General features: G+C 42.6%; 1 protein-coding gene across 1 annotated transcript in view; it reads left to right on the top strand.

The window, feature by feature from the left end:
• nudt3b (nudix (nucleoside diphosphate linked moiety X)-type motif 3b) overlaps positions 1-17,176 on the top strand; it is an 88,321-nt gene that overhangs the window by 1,769 nt on the left and 69,376 nt on the right. The window lies entirely within an intron of this gene.

The following is a 17,176-nucleotide window of genomic DNA, read 5'->3' as shown; positions in this document are numbered from 1 at the left end:
GGACATCTGCTGCTCCCTTAATCCATCTCCTAGTACATTATGTGTATTACATAAACCATTCTCCTAGTACATTCTTGTCTTTTATTTACTTAACCATTTCAGTAGCTCTCTTTATGACATTTCTATAACAAATGCTTATATATTTCAATGTGCACTGCAAACCAAAATATTTAGCAATTGCTACCTCTGAATTATTCTCTTGCAGTCCTCCCTTTGTGACTACTTAAAGTCTCACTATTTTTTTTTTAGAAAAGGAATCCGTGCAAATAAGTCTTAGAATTGTCTCAGATAACTTTTAAGTATGATGATATTTACCTAGTCCTATATTTTCATTTGTGACTAGTCTGTTAATAATACTGTTAGTGATGATACAGACAGCACAAGTATTACTTTTAAAACCTCAAAAGCTGTTAACTCAGTCACAAGGTAATATACAACAATAACCAGAGACAGAGTTCTCATATCATGAGCCATGCTTACATCTGCAAAGTTGCCCTGATTTCTAGCCAGCTGCGATCTATGCTAGTTTACCTTGCTGAAAGTAGGTGTCAATACATTCCCTTCAGTAAACATCAGCACTACTTTCATTGATGCAAGTCACCAGCCCGGCACTTTAAGGAAAATAGGTAATGTCTCACAAAAAATTCTGGGCTCTATTTTATGTTCATCTGCACATGTTAAAAGTTTGGTGTTATCCTTGATCTCTCACTCTCCTTTGATCAACATATTAATAATATTATCAAGGTTGTCTTTCCGCCTTATGCACATTTCAAGGCTGCATCCGTTGCTCTCTGATATTGCAGTGAAACACTTATTGGTGCTTTTTTCACCTCACTACTTGACTATTGCAGCACTGTTTGGTATTCCTGCTTAGAGCCTAAACCAGCCTGAATACGTACAAGATTTAGCAGCAAGGGTAGTTACATATTTAAAACATTGGGAACATATTACTCTTACACTTCTAAAATTCTGTTGGCTACCTGTCCCTTTCCACATTCAATATAAACGTTTAGTTTTAAGGCTGTTCATGGTCTAACCCCTCTTTACCTGTTTTCTTTAATATGTCCATATACTCCATCATGTTCACTTCCTTCTTCTGACTCCTTGCCAGTTAACCATTCTACTGTGCAGATTGCATACCTTTGTGACAGGGCTCTTAGTGTATCAGAGCCACAGTTCTGGAATTCCCTGACTTTGGAGCTCTGTACGTTTACCTCACTTACACTTTTTAAATTTAAGCTTAAAATCTATCTTTTTAATATTACAATCTGTTGTTCACGTTAATTATGTTTGTATAGTAGACTGTTTGATGTTATGTATACTGTTGTACAGTGTCCTTGGACCCAAGAAGTCACAAGTTATTTACTTAGTTATTTATTGCCACCAATGTGTTAAGTTTAAACCATATTTATCCTGAGTATTCCTCATCCCAAAACACTTGTTATATACCATCCCATAAGTTTGCCATAACTTTTCAATTTCAAATTTCTCTTTTTCTTAAAGTCTATATTATTCACTATATTATTAAAAATAAATAACGAATAATGCTATAATTTAAATTGAGTTTAACTGATAATGCTGCAATTGGTAATGTGATGATAATCACTAATGTCCATCCATCCATTATCCAACCCGCTATATCCTAACTACAGGGTCACGGGGGTCTGCTGGAGCCAATCCCAGCCAACACAGGGTGCAAGGCAGGAAACAATCCCTGGGCAGGGCACCAGCCCACCGCAGGACACTAATCACTAATTTAATACTAAATTTAGTAGTCGTGTTAAATTCTGATTAACTACAGTCCAAATCACATAAAAACATTAATACTTAAATGTAATCTGTCTTCTCACATCAAGTATCAATGGTCCTATAAAAATATCTCTCTTAAAACATTTACTCTTACACAATGCTTACACTAGGTTCTGACCATGTTATGCTAATCACATTTTCTGAACTATTCAATTATATTATCCCAGTTGTTATACAGTTTAAATCTTAAAGCAATTTCAAATTCAGAATAATCATGCCATTTTTCCATTAATAAAACAATTACAAATGCTCAATAAACTCTTTTCATAAGCAACATGTACTGTATTTATTTGCATGGCTGTGCTTTCACATAGCTTTTCTTCTTATATCATCCATACCACCATCAAATATTAGGGTGTGACAGAATTCCTTCTATAATGCGGACGTATTATGATAGTCAGGATTTGGGGTCCAATACCCCACAGCAAAGGATATTAATATCTCAGACTCTTGGCCCAATGCAGACAGATGCCATCTACAATTCAGGACCATGATGATCTTTCAGTGTCAATGGTCACCAGCACAGTTGACTTGTTATCAGCAGGGACCCATGATCCCTTGGACTGGAACTTCGGTACATTGTCCAGTAGCCATAGCTTGATCCTCTCTCTGGTAAGGCTTGTTATCATTGCAGTCTGTTTGTTTGCAGACCTTTGTTACAGCCCAATCTCCGAGTGTTCTAATTCAATTACTGCTGTGTTTGATGAGCTAGGAAAAACTGTGTAAAGAACTTAAGAGTTTTTCTCAATGTTAGTCAGTATTGTAATACTTCATCTGTAATTGCTGAAAGTTACTTATGAATCCCATATTAATATCTCATGAGGTGTTAAGCCTGTTTCATTGGGTGTTAGCCCTTATTAACAATAATGCTAGCAGCAAAAAAGGTAATTTTAATCCAGTTTGTGCTTGTATCTTGGCCAATTTGATTTTAATGGGCAAAGTGAATTCTGCAGGCAGTAACCACAATGTACAGTACAAGTTTCCATTCATTGCAACTATTATTTTCAAAACAGATGCCTCGATAGAAGAAACAAAAATCTATAGTTGTATCTAGCTTGCTCACTTGAAAACACATCCATCATAACAAGTAAATCATTACAATATAAAATAAAGTCAACCTTAACATTTAGTTGTCTGGTAATATTTAAAATATTGGTACATAACCTTTGCTGTTATGAAAATAACTTTTGCAAGCTAAAATGCATTTTATATTTTATAATACATTTTATAGTAAAAGAAGCACAAGACACTTGAAGATTTGGGGTTTTGCCTCGTATACTGTAACAAAAAATAAGGTCTTTTCTTTTAGACATAAAAATATCAAAATCATAAGACAAAGATGGTGGGTTGGGGGGACAATCTAAAGGAATGGACCGGAAATCGGACGTGATGGTTGCTGGGTAGGCGTGATGGATTGTGGGACATTGACGTCATCTTTGGGGGACCAGAGGGAAGAAAGGATCCCGGAAGTAAAGACCGTTATGTATTCCGGGTTTTACGGCGACGTCGCTTCATCTTTTCTACGGAAAAAAGGAGAGAGAGGTTAGTACGCTGTCTTTGTCCCCCAGCCGGGTTTATCGTGGTGCGCGTCGGGTCTTTCAACTGCTCCCGATGCGCTCGTGCGTGACATGACACCCCCTCAGCCCAGACCCGTCGGGCAGACCGAACCGAGAGGTCGTGTATCCTGGAGAGAGCATCAGCATTGGCCTGCAGGCTACCTCGGCGATAAGTGACCGCAAACTTGTAGGGCTGTAGGTCCAAAAACCACCTTGTGACCCGGGGATTCGACTCCCGATGCAGCGCCATCCACTGGAGAGCGGCATGGTCCATTACCAAGGTGAACTCCCGACCCAGGAGGTAATACCTCAGATACGTTACCACCCACTTTATGGCCAAGGCTTTCCGTTCGACCGCTGCATATCTGGTCTCCCGGTCCAGCAGTTTCCGGCTCAGGTACATGACGGGGTGTTCGACACCATCGATGCTTTGGCTCAACACGGCGCCAAGACCTGTGTCCGAAGCATTGGTCTGGAGGAGAAAAGCACAGGAAAAGTCAGGTGTTCTCAAAACGGGTGCTGAGCTAAGGGTCTTTTTCAAGTCACTGAATGCTCGTTCCGCATCACTATTCCACACCAATTGGAAAGGGGCCCGCTTCTTTGTTAACTCTGTCAAAGGTGCTGCCCTCTCGGAAAACCAAGGTACAAACCGACGATAATACCCAGCTAGTCCCAGGAAGGCTTGCACCTGCTTCTTGACAATCGGACGGGGCCATTCTAAAATGGCTTTGACTTTGTTACACTGGGGTTTCACGAGTCCTCCCCCCACCAGGTAGCCTAAATACTTGGCTTCGCTCAAACCAAAATTACATTTACGAGGGTTGATGCGGAGGCCGGCTTTTGCTACTGTCAGGAGAACCGTGTACACCTGTAATACATGTTCCTCCCAGGTGCCAGAAAAAATGACCACGTCATCCAGGTAGGCGGCACAATAGGACTGGTGGGGCCGTAGCACTCTGTCTACCAGACGCTGAAAGGTCACCGGTGCCCCGTGCAGCCCAAATGGCAGGACCTTGTATTGCCAGTACCCACTAGGGGTACTAAAGGCTGTCTTCTCTTTTGCGGATGCCGTTAAGGGAATCTGGTCATATCCAGGGTAGTCCAGATAACGGGCCATCCCCAGCCTTTCAAGAAGCTCGTCTATCCGGGGCATGAGGTAGGCATCAAACTTGGAGACCAAATTGAGACGTCTGAAGTCCTTACAGAATCTCCAGGAGCTGTCCGGCTTAGAAACGAGGATGATTGGACTGGACCAGGGGCCATGGCTTTCCTCAATAATGTCCAAATCCAACATCCGTTGTACCTCTAGTTCCACCTCTGTACGTTTCACTTCTGGGAGGCGATAAGGTCTTTCCCTGACTACCACCTCCGGGTCCGTCACTATGTCATGCTGAATCAGCACAGTCCGCCCTGGTGTCTTGCTGACCACTTCCGGGACTGACCGGATTGCTCCCAGGAGCTCCTGTCGTTGTTGGGGACCCAAATTGGGACCGAGGTTAAGGGCATGTTTTTCCAAGAAAAGGGAGAGGGTCAGTCCAGGGAGAGACGGTTCCTCCCTTTCCCTCCAGGGTTTCAGCAGGTTCACATGATAGACCCTCTTGCTCGGTCGACGATTCGGCTGAAGCACCAAATAGTCCACAAGCCCTTTCCTCGTACGGGCCCTGCCAATGGGCCAACAATTAGGAATGGGAAGGGGCACGAGCACCATTACACGGTCCCCTGGATGGAATTCACGTAGGGATGTGTTTCTGTCATAATTGCGGGCCTGCGCTGCTTGAGCCTTGGACATGTGTTCCTTTAGGATGGGTCTAATTTTTTTGTAGCCTATCGCGTAACTGCGCGATATGTTCTAGAATACTAACGGAGGGAAGCGCCTCTCCTTTCCATCCCTCTTTTAGGACATCCAGAATACCTCTGGGCTGACGTCCATACAAAAGTTCTAAAGGGGAAAACCCGGTAGAAGCCTGAGGCACCTCCCGATACGCGAAAAGCACTAAGCGTAAAAGTTGGTCCCAGTTCCGACCGTCCACACTGACTACCTTGCGGAGCATCTGTTTCAAGGTCTGGTTAAAACGTTCCACCAACCCATCCGTCTGGGGGTGGTATACAGATGTCTTGAGATGCTTAATGCGGAGCAACTTAGCCACCTCCCTGAACGTATCTGAAATAAAGGGGGTCCCCTGATCTGTGAGGACTTCTTTGGGTACACCCACCCGGGCAAAGAGGGCTACTAGTTCCCACGCGATGTTTTTCGAATTGGCGGCTCGCAAGGGAACCGCTTCCGGGTATCGAGTGGCATAATCGACCATAGCTAAAATGTACTTCTGGCCTCATTTTGAAGGTTCCAGGGGGCCTACTAGATCGATCCCGATCCATTCAAATGGCACGTCGATACGGGGAATAGGGATGAGAGGAGCAAGGTCCCTTCTGGGAATATGGCGCAGCTGGCAGACCGGGCAGGACTGACAGAAGCGCCTGACCTCCTTGTTAATCCCAGGCCAATAAAACCGGAGTTTAATCCTCTGCAGCGTTTTTTCGGCCCCTAAGTGGGTGCCTAGGAGGTGGGCGTGTGCTAGTTCACACACTTGCCGCCGGTAGGTCCGTGGGACTAGCAACAACTTCCGAACCTCACCTTCGTGTTCCACCACTTGATACAACAATTCGTTATCTAAGACAAAGTGGGGTCCCGGTGGCGTGGAATCAGCAAACGGTACGTCGTTTGCGGATACTATGCATTCCAGGCAAACTTAAGGGAATCGTCGTTCCACTGTTCTCTTTTAAATGATGCAGGCGTGTAGCGAAATTGATACTCCACGCCCGCGAGGGGATCGGGAGCCACGTTCCCAGGTGTCCGAGTCTCCTCCTCTAGTAAAATTGGGGGGAGGTCTGCCTGCGAGGAGGTCTTCCCTACGTCATCAACAGCCGCCGAAGTGCACGGCGTGGGAGCAGCTGGGAGGAGACCCTGTCCCTCCATGATCAGACCCAACCTGGTTTCCGGAGTGGTGCTTGTCTTACCGCGTGTACTTTCCAACCAGTCATGTCCCAGTATAACCGGAAAGGGGGATCGGGTAGCACTGCAACAAACATTCGTTTAGGTTCCCCTTTTCAGGTTATGCAACAGTATGCGGACCTATAAGACTTGGTCCTCCCATGTATACACGTGACTTTTGTCAGCGGCCCACTGTCGCAGCAAGACATAACGGCGAGCAACAATGGTGATGTTACTCCCGGAATCAAATAACGAGACCACCGAGTGCCCATTAAGTAACACCACTCCCGTGCTCTTTACCGCCAGGGGATTTGACAGTGCACAGTACCTCTCACCCCGGATCCAGCTGCAGTCCAGGGGGAGGGGGGTCGATCACGTGGCTTAGCCGGAGCCTCCAGGCCGCGGCGGGTGGCCTCTGGAATGGCCACACGTCCCTGTCGGGCCCAGCAAGCTGACCTTTCCACCTCCCCAAGTCGGTTCACCGCCAGCTGGCGCTCGAGTTCCTCCAGTAGGCCATCAATGGTCTTAAAGGGATATCTCCGGACCTGCTGGGCGAGATATTCCAGCATTGCGTATAGGAGCGCTTCACAGACCACCAACTCCACCACTTGCCGAGCCTGGTTGACGCCTGGCCGTAGCCAGCACCCGATCTTGTCCCAGAACTCAAAGGCTTGTGTCCTAGGAGAACCGTTGGGGTCAAATTGCCAGTGCCACCACTCCCTCGCCTGCTGGTCGGAGGTTACACAGTAGCGCTTAAAGATCTCGGCCTTCAGAAGGGGGTACTGGGCAGCTTCCTCCTTCGGGAGATCATGATAAACCTGCTGCGCCGGACCCTTCAAGTACGGGGCCAATATAGTGGCCCACTTCACATGCAGCCACTGATTACAGGTGGCCGTCTGCTGAAAGATTGCGAGGTACGACTCGATGTCATCAGCCTCGGTTAATGCCAAAATCAGAGGAGGCCGCGGCCGTGAGGGCTCCGGCTTTACCATCTCTGCCACGGCCAAACGTCTCCTTGCATCTGTCAGCTCCACCCTCGTGGTAGCGTGTTCCACTTTTAGCGCCTGTAACTCCGTGGCCAGGGTGTTCAGCACCGAGTTCAGGTCCTGTCCTTCAGTCATTTTTTCCGGACTTTTGTATCCTGCTGACTACGCCACTGTAAAAGAAGCACAAGACACTTGCATAAAGGTTTGGGGTTTTGCCCCGTATACAGTAACAAAAAATAAGGTCTTTTCTTTTAGACATAAAAATATCAAATCATAAGACAAAGATGGCGGGTTGGGGGGACAATATAAAGGGATGGCCCAGAAATCGGTCGTGATGGTTGCTGGGAAGGCGTGATGGATTGTGGGAGGTTGACGTCATCTTTGGGGGACCAGAGGGAAGAAAGGAACCCGGAAGTAGAGACCGTTGTGTATTCCGGGTTTTACGGTGACGTCGCTTCGTCTTTTCTACGGAAGAAAAGAGGGAGGTTAGTACGCTGTCTTTGTCCCCCGGCCGGGTTTATCGCGGTGCGCGTCGGGTCTTTCAACTGCTCCCGATGCGCTTGTGCGTGACAATTTATATATAATACGCTACCGTGGCTGTTCGTTTGTCTGTCCAGGATTTTAAATCGCCTGTAGCTCGCAAACCATTTGACCTATTGACCTGAAATTTGGTACACATATACTACGTGACATCTACTATCCGCTTTCGGGATGATGATAGACCTCCAAGGTTATTCCTATTTTTATTTTATTGTGGAATCAACTCTTGGAAGCAGCCAGCAGGGCGGCCGTGCAGAGCATGCGTATGGGCACCGTTCTCATCCCTACCACCTACCAGCTGTCACTTCCCCCTACCTCTTCATATCTTAAATCAGTCTTGAGGCAGATTGAAGACTTAAGTGCCAGCTTAAGTGAAAAATTAATGAAAAGTACTAAGTAATTGCAACACAAACACTGACTTAATCAGTTTTAATGCGATAAGATTCCAACGAAAGAAGAGAAGAAGCGGGCCGCTACAGTGGAGAAAAGAAGAGCTACTCGGGAAACAGCAAGACATCAACCTCTGAGCAAGCTAATTCTAAGCTTACAGAGAAATAGTATGATAACTATGAATGCTTAAGTCAAGTGTATTCACTGCACATTATCATGCAGTGCGCCATTACTGGTAACCATATAACTCCCCTACAGAGAACATAAATAACAAAAGAAAAGAGAATGCAGAATGGTATGGAGGTTATTAGTTAAGGAGCCACGTTCAGTGGAGGTTGCTGTAGGAATTAACATTTGGAAATGACTTGTAACCCCTCATCCCTCAACAAGAATCTGGGCAGGTATTTATCGCCCCCTTTTTCATAGACTAATGGATAGTAATATAACACTATTGTCCTCCAGAGGATATCTCTCAGTCAGCAGAGCAAGTAGAAATCAAATTTCTAATTAGTTTTAGGAATGAGATCAAAATAAACTAAGCGGGTTGGACGATGACTGACTGACTGACAGTTAGGCTCCATGTTCCCTTTTTCCAATGACAGAGTATTGTTCAAATAATTACAGTTTTAGAATGTATATCATGTACAAAGATAATTTATATTTCACTTTATTTAAGGTGTAGCAGGGAAATTCATATAAAATATATTTTATCATTTCCACATCAAGTCCATTATTTCAAAGGTCAATTAGATCAGTATAAATTTTCTTAAAATACATTTTATGAATATCTCTTAGCATTATGTCAAAAAGCTAAACATTTCTTTACACATATCCCAATTCAATTTCTTTAAGCTATCATTTCTACTTTTACTTTAAAACTACTAAAAGAACCTTCTTCCTTTAAAGCATGGCCAATACTCAAAAGGAAAATGGTGTACACACTTTACCAAGCTTGGAGACTTTTTCATTGCACCTAATCATATCATTTGCAGAGTGTTCCAAATTTTATGCATACTTGTTATCAATCACTTCATCCTTTCAAGCAACGCCACATATTTTCACACATTGGTAGATGAGCAGTACTGTATAGACATTAATCAAAGTAAGGAGCAGAACTTCAGATCATTGATTTGAAATCAGAATCCTGGAACTGGCAGGCAACAGTGCTAACCACTGTTGCACATCAGTCTTATTCATGTCAACTTAAATAAGAAAATAATACTCAAAGTCTAATTACAAAACAGATTATGGATGACACAAAAACTGAAAACAATGCAATGTATTGATTAAAGTATTTTTTTCTATCAGCTTTAAATGTTACAAAATACCCCTGGAACCCTAACTACAAACTCCACATTGTCCTGTTTTCAAGTTATGCAGTGGTACATGGTGAAGTGTGTGTTTGTCCATGAGAGAAAGTAGATTTTAACCCTCAAGTAACTATGGGGTGTTTTTGGTCAGTGGCTAATACTTACAATAAGTGAAACTATTCTTTTGGTTTATGTGTATTAAAGAGCGAGCACATGTCAGGATTGTGTCTGATATAACTTCAACACATGAAAGCTTTCCAATTAACATCTATGTTTACATCTTTGAATATGTGTAAATTTAATTTTGGAATGAATTCTTCAGTAGCTTTAGGTTTTCTTTGATAATTTCATACATTACCGTTTCTCCAATTAACAGGTAAAATACAGTTATGAAGTAGAACAACATTTGTGTACCTGAGTTAGGGTAATGGACGGGTTGGAACATATCCTTGAAGCATTAGGAGCAAGGCAGGAATCACTTCTGGACAGACACCAGTCTATTGTAGCCTTTGTAATATAAATCTATTTTGCTATGAAAACCTTCTTGTTCAGGTAAATGTAATTTTTTATAATTATACTACTTTCTATATAGTAGTCAATAACCAGTCTGAAAAAGATTGTATCAAATAAATGTGGTCATTTGACATGGTCGAAACTATATAATATCCACAGATGAACATATAAATTGTAAATAAATCTTTCATCTGACATGGTCAAAACTATATAATATTAGCAGATGAAAATATATATTGTAAATAAATCTTTCCGTGCTGACATATGGTCATGCCCTAAACAGAGAGGTCACAAAGAGGGCTGGGGTGCCACAGACCGCCCTGTTTGACAGTTGCAATGAAAACCATATAGTTGGCCTTTTGTATCCCTGGGTCCTGCATCTGTGGATTCAACCAACTGCAGATTGAAAATATTTGAAAAAAATTCCAGATAGTTACAAAAAGTAATACTTGAATTTGTAGAGCACTACAGCATGTTGAATCCACATGAATGAAGTGATGTGTTGGCCTGCTCTTTAAGATGCCAGCTCCAGGGGGTGGTGATCAAGTTAGGTGAATGAAACTGGCCCTCCAAGCTTGCCTCTCCGCTCAATAATAATCCTTCGACTGTTTCACCAACATAAACTTTATTAAAATTTTTATTTTCACTGTACTCAAATTTGAACGTCGTCTTGGCACAATTGTGACCAAGAGTGATTGTGCCAGTCTGAGGTGCCAGTCTGAGCACCTCACTAAATCATCCAATAGATAGTACTGGTGGGTGCTGTGTATAAAAGTGCAGAAAGTAAATCAGTGAGCGCTCGAAGGTTAAGAGGGAGTACAAAGTGCTATCTCTTGATAAGAAAGTAAAATTTTAGATCTTTTGAAAAGTGGCATGTCATTTGCCAAAGCGAGCCGTAAAGTTGATAAAATAAATCAAGGATTTGCACAATATAGCATAAAGAAGCTGAAGTTCATGGAAGTGTTAGTGATGCTAGTGCTATAATAAGTGATCTATGGAATGCTGGTACCCTTTGAGAATACCAGGGTATGGTGATGTGTTTATATATACAGTACAGTGCATCCGGAAAGTATTTACAGTGCATCACTTTTTCCACATTTTGTTATGTTACAGTCTTATTCCAAAATGGATTAAATTCATTTTTTTCCTCAGAACTGTACACACAACACCCCATAATGAGAAAGTGAAAAAAGTTTAATTGAGGTTTTTGCAAATTTATTAAAAATAAAAAAAAACTGAGAAACCACATGTACATAAGTTTTCACAGCCTTTGCTCAGTACTTTGTCGATGCACCTTTGGCAACAATTGCAGCCTCAAGTCTCTTTGAATATGATGCCACAAGCTTGGCACACCTATCCTTGGCCAGTTTCGCCCATTCATCTTTGCAGCACATCTCAAGCTCCATAAGGTTGGATGGGAAGCGTCGGTGCACGGCCATTTTAAGATCTCTCCAGATATGTTCAATCGGATTCAAGTTTGGGCTCTGGCTGGGCCACTCAAGGACATTCACAGAGTTGTCCTGAAGCCACTCCTTTGATATCTTGGCTGTGTGCTTAGGGTCGTTGTCCTGCTGTAAGATGAACCGTCGCCCCAGTCTGAGGTCAAGAGCGCTCTGAAGCAGGTTTTCATCCAGGATGTCTCTGTACATTGCTGCAGTCATCTTTCCCTTTATACTGACTAGTCTCCCCAGGGCTCTAGAGTGCGACCTAATTTCTCAATGGTGCAACTAAAAAAAATCAAAGGTTGCACCGGTGCGACCAGCCGTTCGAGGGGGAAAAAAAACGAAACTTCGTGACTCTTAAAGTCTCCCTGTTGTTCAACAACAGACACACATTAGGCCCATATCGTGGTCTAAACCAATCAGAGATAGTGAAGGGCGGATCCCGCCCTCTGATTGGCCGTGGTCCAGATATTCCTGTTCGTGTGTGTACGTTAGAAAATGCATGTGATGCAGTCAGACAGAGAGGTGAGTAGCCCATCAGGTAAACAGTGGATGTAGCCGCGGATTATGAGAGAAGATGAAAAGAACGATTGACAGCTTTTTCGTTAAGAATGTTAAGTTAGAGCCTGATCCATCCGAAAATCATAACCAATGCTCTGACACGGAGCCATCAACCTCCCAAGTTATAGCAAGCCCTGGTCCGGAGACGGCATTAGATAATGAGCCACATACGATCGAGTCCGAGCCCACTGAAATTAAAAGGGGTAAAGTGTATACATTTCGAAAAGAGTGGCTTGACCAGTTTCCCTGGCTAAGATACAGTAAAGCTGATAATATAATGCACTGTATTTACTGTAAAGAGTGTGGGAAGACCATGGCCGGCAGTAGTGCATTTGTGACTGGTTCTAATGCATTTAGAATTGAAACGCTGAAAAAGCACAATGCATCTATAAAACACATTACATGCCGTGATAAATGCACTGCTCAAGTGTCCCCTCTCCCCGCTGCCTTTCAGCAGCAGGCAGCAGCAAACAGATCATCAGACGAGGCCGAGATGATAATTAAGTTTAACGTTGCCTACAATATTGCAAAAGAAGAACTTCCCTTCACTAAATTCAAGTCCGAAATAATTCTTATGAAGAAAAATGGCTTGAACGTAAACCCAACGTACAGCAATGATGTCACGTGCGCCCAATTTATAGGAGTCCTCGCAGATTCATTGAAAAAAAAAAGACGTCTGTGCAAATTGCGAACAGTGCGTACATGGAATTCCTGATCGACGGAGACACAAATATCGCCACAAAGGAATGCGTCATTGTGTACGGTCGTATCTTGCGGAGAGGAAGACTGGTGAATATACTTATTGGACACATTGAGGTCGAGCATGCTCATGCCCAAGTCTGGAAGATTTTGATGCTAGAGAGAGTGTGGCCAGCTGGTTTAGTCAAGGCCAAAGATCAAGAAGGCCAAACTACAGGAGTTGGCCATCCGAGGGGCATGTGACTGCAATGGAGGATAGTCCATAAGACATTGAGCCATGAGATGTTCCGTTTGAAGCCCTTAAAACTTAATTTAGATTTTCTTTTTAGTTAATTTATCTTGAGATTTTTTAAGTTTAAATTTCAGCTCAGTAAAGCACTTTAAGCACCAACACTTTTTCAGTAAGTTACCTTTCTTGTAGAATTGTGCTTGCCTTCAAATAAAGAACTTTATATTGACCAGATTGTTAGTTAATCAAGTCAATATTGCCTATATGGACAGCGATTTAAAAAAAAAAAAAAAACAAATAAATAAATAAAAATGTGATGCGGTTGAAAATTTTGATGCACCTAACTTTTGTGCTGGTGCACCTAAGAAAAAAAGTTAGGCGCACCAGTGCAACCAGTGCAAAAAGTTAGTCTAGAGCCCTGCTCCCAGTTCCTGCCGCTGAAAAACATCCGCACAGCATGATGCTGCCACCACCATGCTTCACTGTAGGGATGGTATTGGCCTGGTGATGAGCGGTGCCTGGTTTCCTCCAAATGTGACGCCTGGCATTCACACCAAAGAGTTCAATCTTTGTCTCCTCAGACCAGAGAATTTTGTTTCTCATGGTCCGAGAGTCCTTCAGGTGCCTTTTGGCAAACTCCAGGCGGGCTGCCATGTGCCTTTTACTAAGAAATGGTTTCCGTCTGGCCACTCTACCATACAGGCCTGATTGGTGGATTGCTGCAGAGATGGTTGTCCTTCTGGAAGGTTCTCCTCTCTCCACAGAGGACCTCTGGAGCTCTGACAGAGTTACTATCGGGTCTTGGTCACCTCCCTTACTAAGGCCCTTCTCCCCCGATCGTTGAGTTTAGATGGCCTGCCAGCTCTAGGAAGCGTCCTGGTGGTTTCAAACTTCTTCCACTTACGGATGATGGAGGCCGTTGTGCTCATTGGTACCTTCAAAGCAGCAGAAATTTTTCTTTAACCTTCCCCAGATTTGTGCCTCAAGATAATCCCGTCTCGGAGGTCTACAGACAATTCCTTTGACTTCATGCTTGGTTTGTGCTCTGACATGAACTGTCAACTGTGGAACCTTATATAGACAGGTGTGTGCCTTTCCAAATCATGTCCAATCAACTGATTTTACCACAGGTGGATTCCAATTAAGATGCTGAAACATCTCAAGGATGATCAGGGGAAACAGGATGCACCTGAGCTCAATTTTGAGCTTCATGGCAAAGGCTGTGAATACTTATGTACTGTACATGTGATTTCTCAGTTTTTTTATTTTTAATAAATTTGCAAAAACCTCAAGTAAACTTTTTTCACATTGTCATTATGGGGTGTTGTGTGTAGAATTTTATATATATATATATATATATATATATATATATATATATATATATATATATATATATATATATATATATATATATATATATATATATATATATATACAGTGGTGTGAAAAACTATTTGCCCCCTTGCTGATTTCATATTCTTTTGCATGTTTGTCACACAAAATGTTTCTGATCATCAAACACATTTAACCATTAGTCAAATATAACACAAGTAAACACAAAATGTAGTTTTTAAATGATGGTTTTTATTATTTAGGGAGAAAAAATCCAAACCTACATGGCCCTGTGTGAAAAAGTAATTGCCCCTTGTTAAAAATAACCTAACTGTGGTGTATCACACCTGAGTTCAATTTCCGTAGCCACCCCAAGGCCTGATTACTGCCACACCTGTTTCAATCAAGAAATCACTTAAATAGGAGCTGCCTGACACAGAGAAGTAGACCAAAAGCACCTCAAAAGCTAGACATCATGCCAAGATCCAAAGAAATTCAGGAACAAATGAGAACAGAAGTAATTGAGATCTATCAGTCTGGTAAAGGTTATAAAGCCATTTCTAAAGCTTTGGGACTCCAGCGAACCACAGTGAGAGCCATTATCCACAAATGGCAAAAACATGGAACAGTGGTGAACCTTCCCAGGAGTGGCGGCCGACCAAAATTACCCCAAGAGCGCAGAGACGACTCATCCGAGAGGTCACAAAAGACCCCAGGACAACGTCTAAAGAACTGCAGGCCTCACTTGCCTCAATTAAGGTCAGTGTTCACGACTCCACCATAAGAAAGAGACTGGGCAAAAATGGCCTGCATGGCAGATTTCCAAGACGCAAACCCCTGTTAAGCAAAATGAACATTAGGGCTCGTCTCAATTTTGCTAAGAAACATCTCAATGATTGCCAAGACTTTTGGGAAAATACCTTGTGGACTGATGAGACAAAAGTTGAACTTTTTGGAAGGCAAATGTGCCGTTACATCTGGTGTAAAAGGAACACAGCATTTCAGAAAAAGAACATCATACCAACAGTAAAATATGGTGGTGGTAGTGTGATGGTCTGAGGTTGTTTTGCTGCTTCAGGACCTGGAAGGCTTGCTGTGATAGATGGAACCATGAATTCTACTGTCTACCAAAAATACTGAAGGAGAATGTCCGCCATCTGTTCGTCAACTCAAGCTGAAGCGATCTTGGGTGCTGCAACAGGACAATGACCCAAAACACACCAGCAAATCCACCTCTGAATGGCTGAAGAAAAACAAAATGAAGACTTTGGAGTGGCCTAGTCAAAGTCCTGACCTGAATCCAATTGAGATGCTATGGCATGACCTTAAAAAGGCGGTTCATGCTAGAAAATCCTCAAATAAAGCTGAATTACAAAAATTCTGCAAAGATGAGTGGGCCAAAATTCCTCCAGAGCGCTATAAAAGAATCATTGCAAGTTATCGCAAACGCTTGATTGCAGTTATTGCTGCTAAGGGTGGCCCAACCAGTTATTAGGTTCAGGGGCAATTACTTTTTCACACAGGGCCATGTAGGTTTGGATTTTTTCTCCCTAAATAATAAAACCATCATTTAAAAACTGCATTTTGTGTTTACTTGTGTTATATTTGACTAATGGTTAAATGTGTTTGATGATCAGAAACATTTTGTGTGACAAACATGCAAAAGAATAAGAAATCAGGAAGGGGGCAAATAGTTTTTCACACCACTGTGTATATATATATATATATATATATATATATATATATATATGTGTGTATATATATATATATATATATATATATATATATATATACACACTAATAAAAGGCAAAGCCCTCACTGACTCACTCACTCACTGACTCATCACTTATTCTCCAACTTCCCATGTGGGTGGAAGGCTGAAATTTGGCAGGTTCATTCCTTACAGCTTCCTTACAAAAGTTGGGCAGGTTTTATATCGAAATTCTACGTAATGGTCATAACTTGAAGCTGTTTTCTCCATTTACTGTAATGGAGATGAGCTTGAACGCATGCGTGGGGAGTTTCGTGTGACATCATCACTTCACGTAATCACGCAGTACATAGAAAACCAGGAAGACCTCCAAAAAGTGCTGAAGAAAACATGCATTATATAATTGAGAAGGCAGCGAAACAATAAGAAGCGGAAAGTGACATATACAACCATGTTCATGAGTTCTGCTACTTCGGAAACAAAGCACGATGTAAACCTACACTTTAAATTAAGTTCATAGACAGGCTGCCGCTGGCGTTTGTAATTTAGTGCCTGCCCATATAAGGCCGTCCGTCAGCGGCAATCCATTAGCAAACTGCCACGGGTAAATATTCACGGGTGAAGGACTGTGCTTATGGAGAGGAAGATGAGATGGTCAGGGTGGTGTTTGACACAAACTCAGCGAAACTGCGAGAGAAAGTTTTAAGTGCCAGGACTAAGGTAACATTAAATACAGCCATGGACATAGCACGAGATGGCACCAGCACAGCTGGGAACCTTCGATGCATGTACACCAAGTGGCTCACGTGAACTGGCGCAGTGCACAGATAAAAGCAACAGTTCCAAAGAGCGCTGAACAAAAACGAATTACACAATTGAAAAGGCAGCAAAAAATATGAAGCGTCTGATACATACAAGCATATTCATAAATCCAACTACTGCGGAAACAAAGCACACGTTGGAAAAAGTCAATGTCCCGCTAAAGGAAGACAGTGTAAAAAAAACCCGTGCATGCAGTGTGTCAGGTCACAGATAAAGAAGAAGACGAGCTGTTTATTGATGCAGTAAGAAACGAATCGATGAAAGAAACCTCTTATCTTTACAGCGA

Source organism: Polypterus senegalus, chromosome 3, assembly GCF_016835505.1.
Source record: "Polypterus senegalus isolate Bchr_013 chromosome 3, ASM1683550v1, whole genome shotgun sequence".
NCBI classification, from domain to species: Eukaryota; Metazoa; Chordata; class Cladistia; order Polypteriformes; family Polypteridae; genus Polypterus; species Polypterus senegalus.
This window is presented reverse-complemented; position numbering and strand designations above follow the sequence as displayed.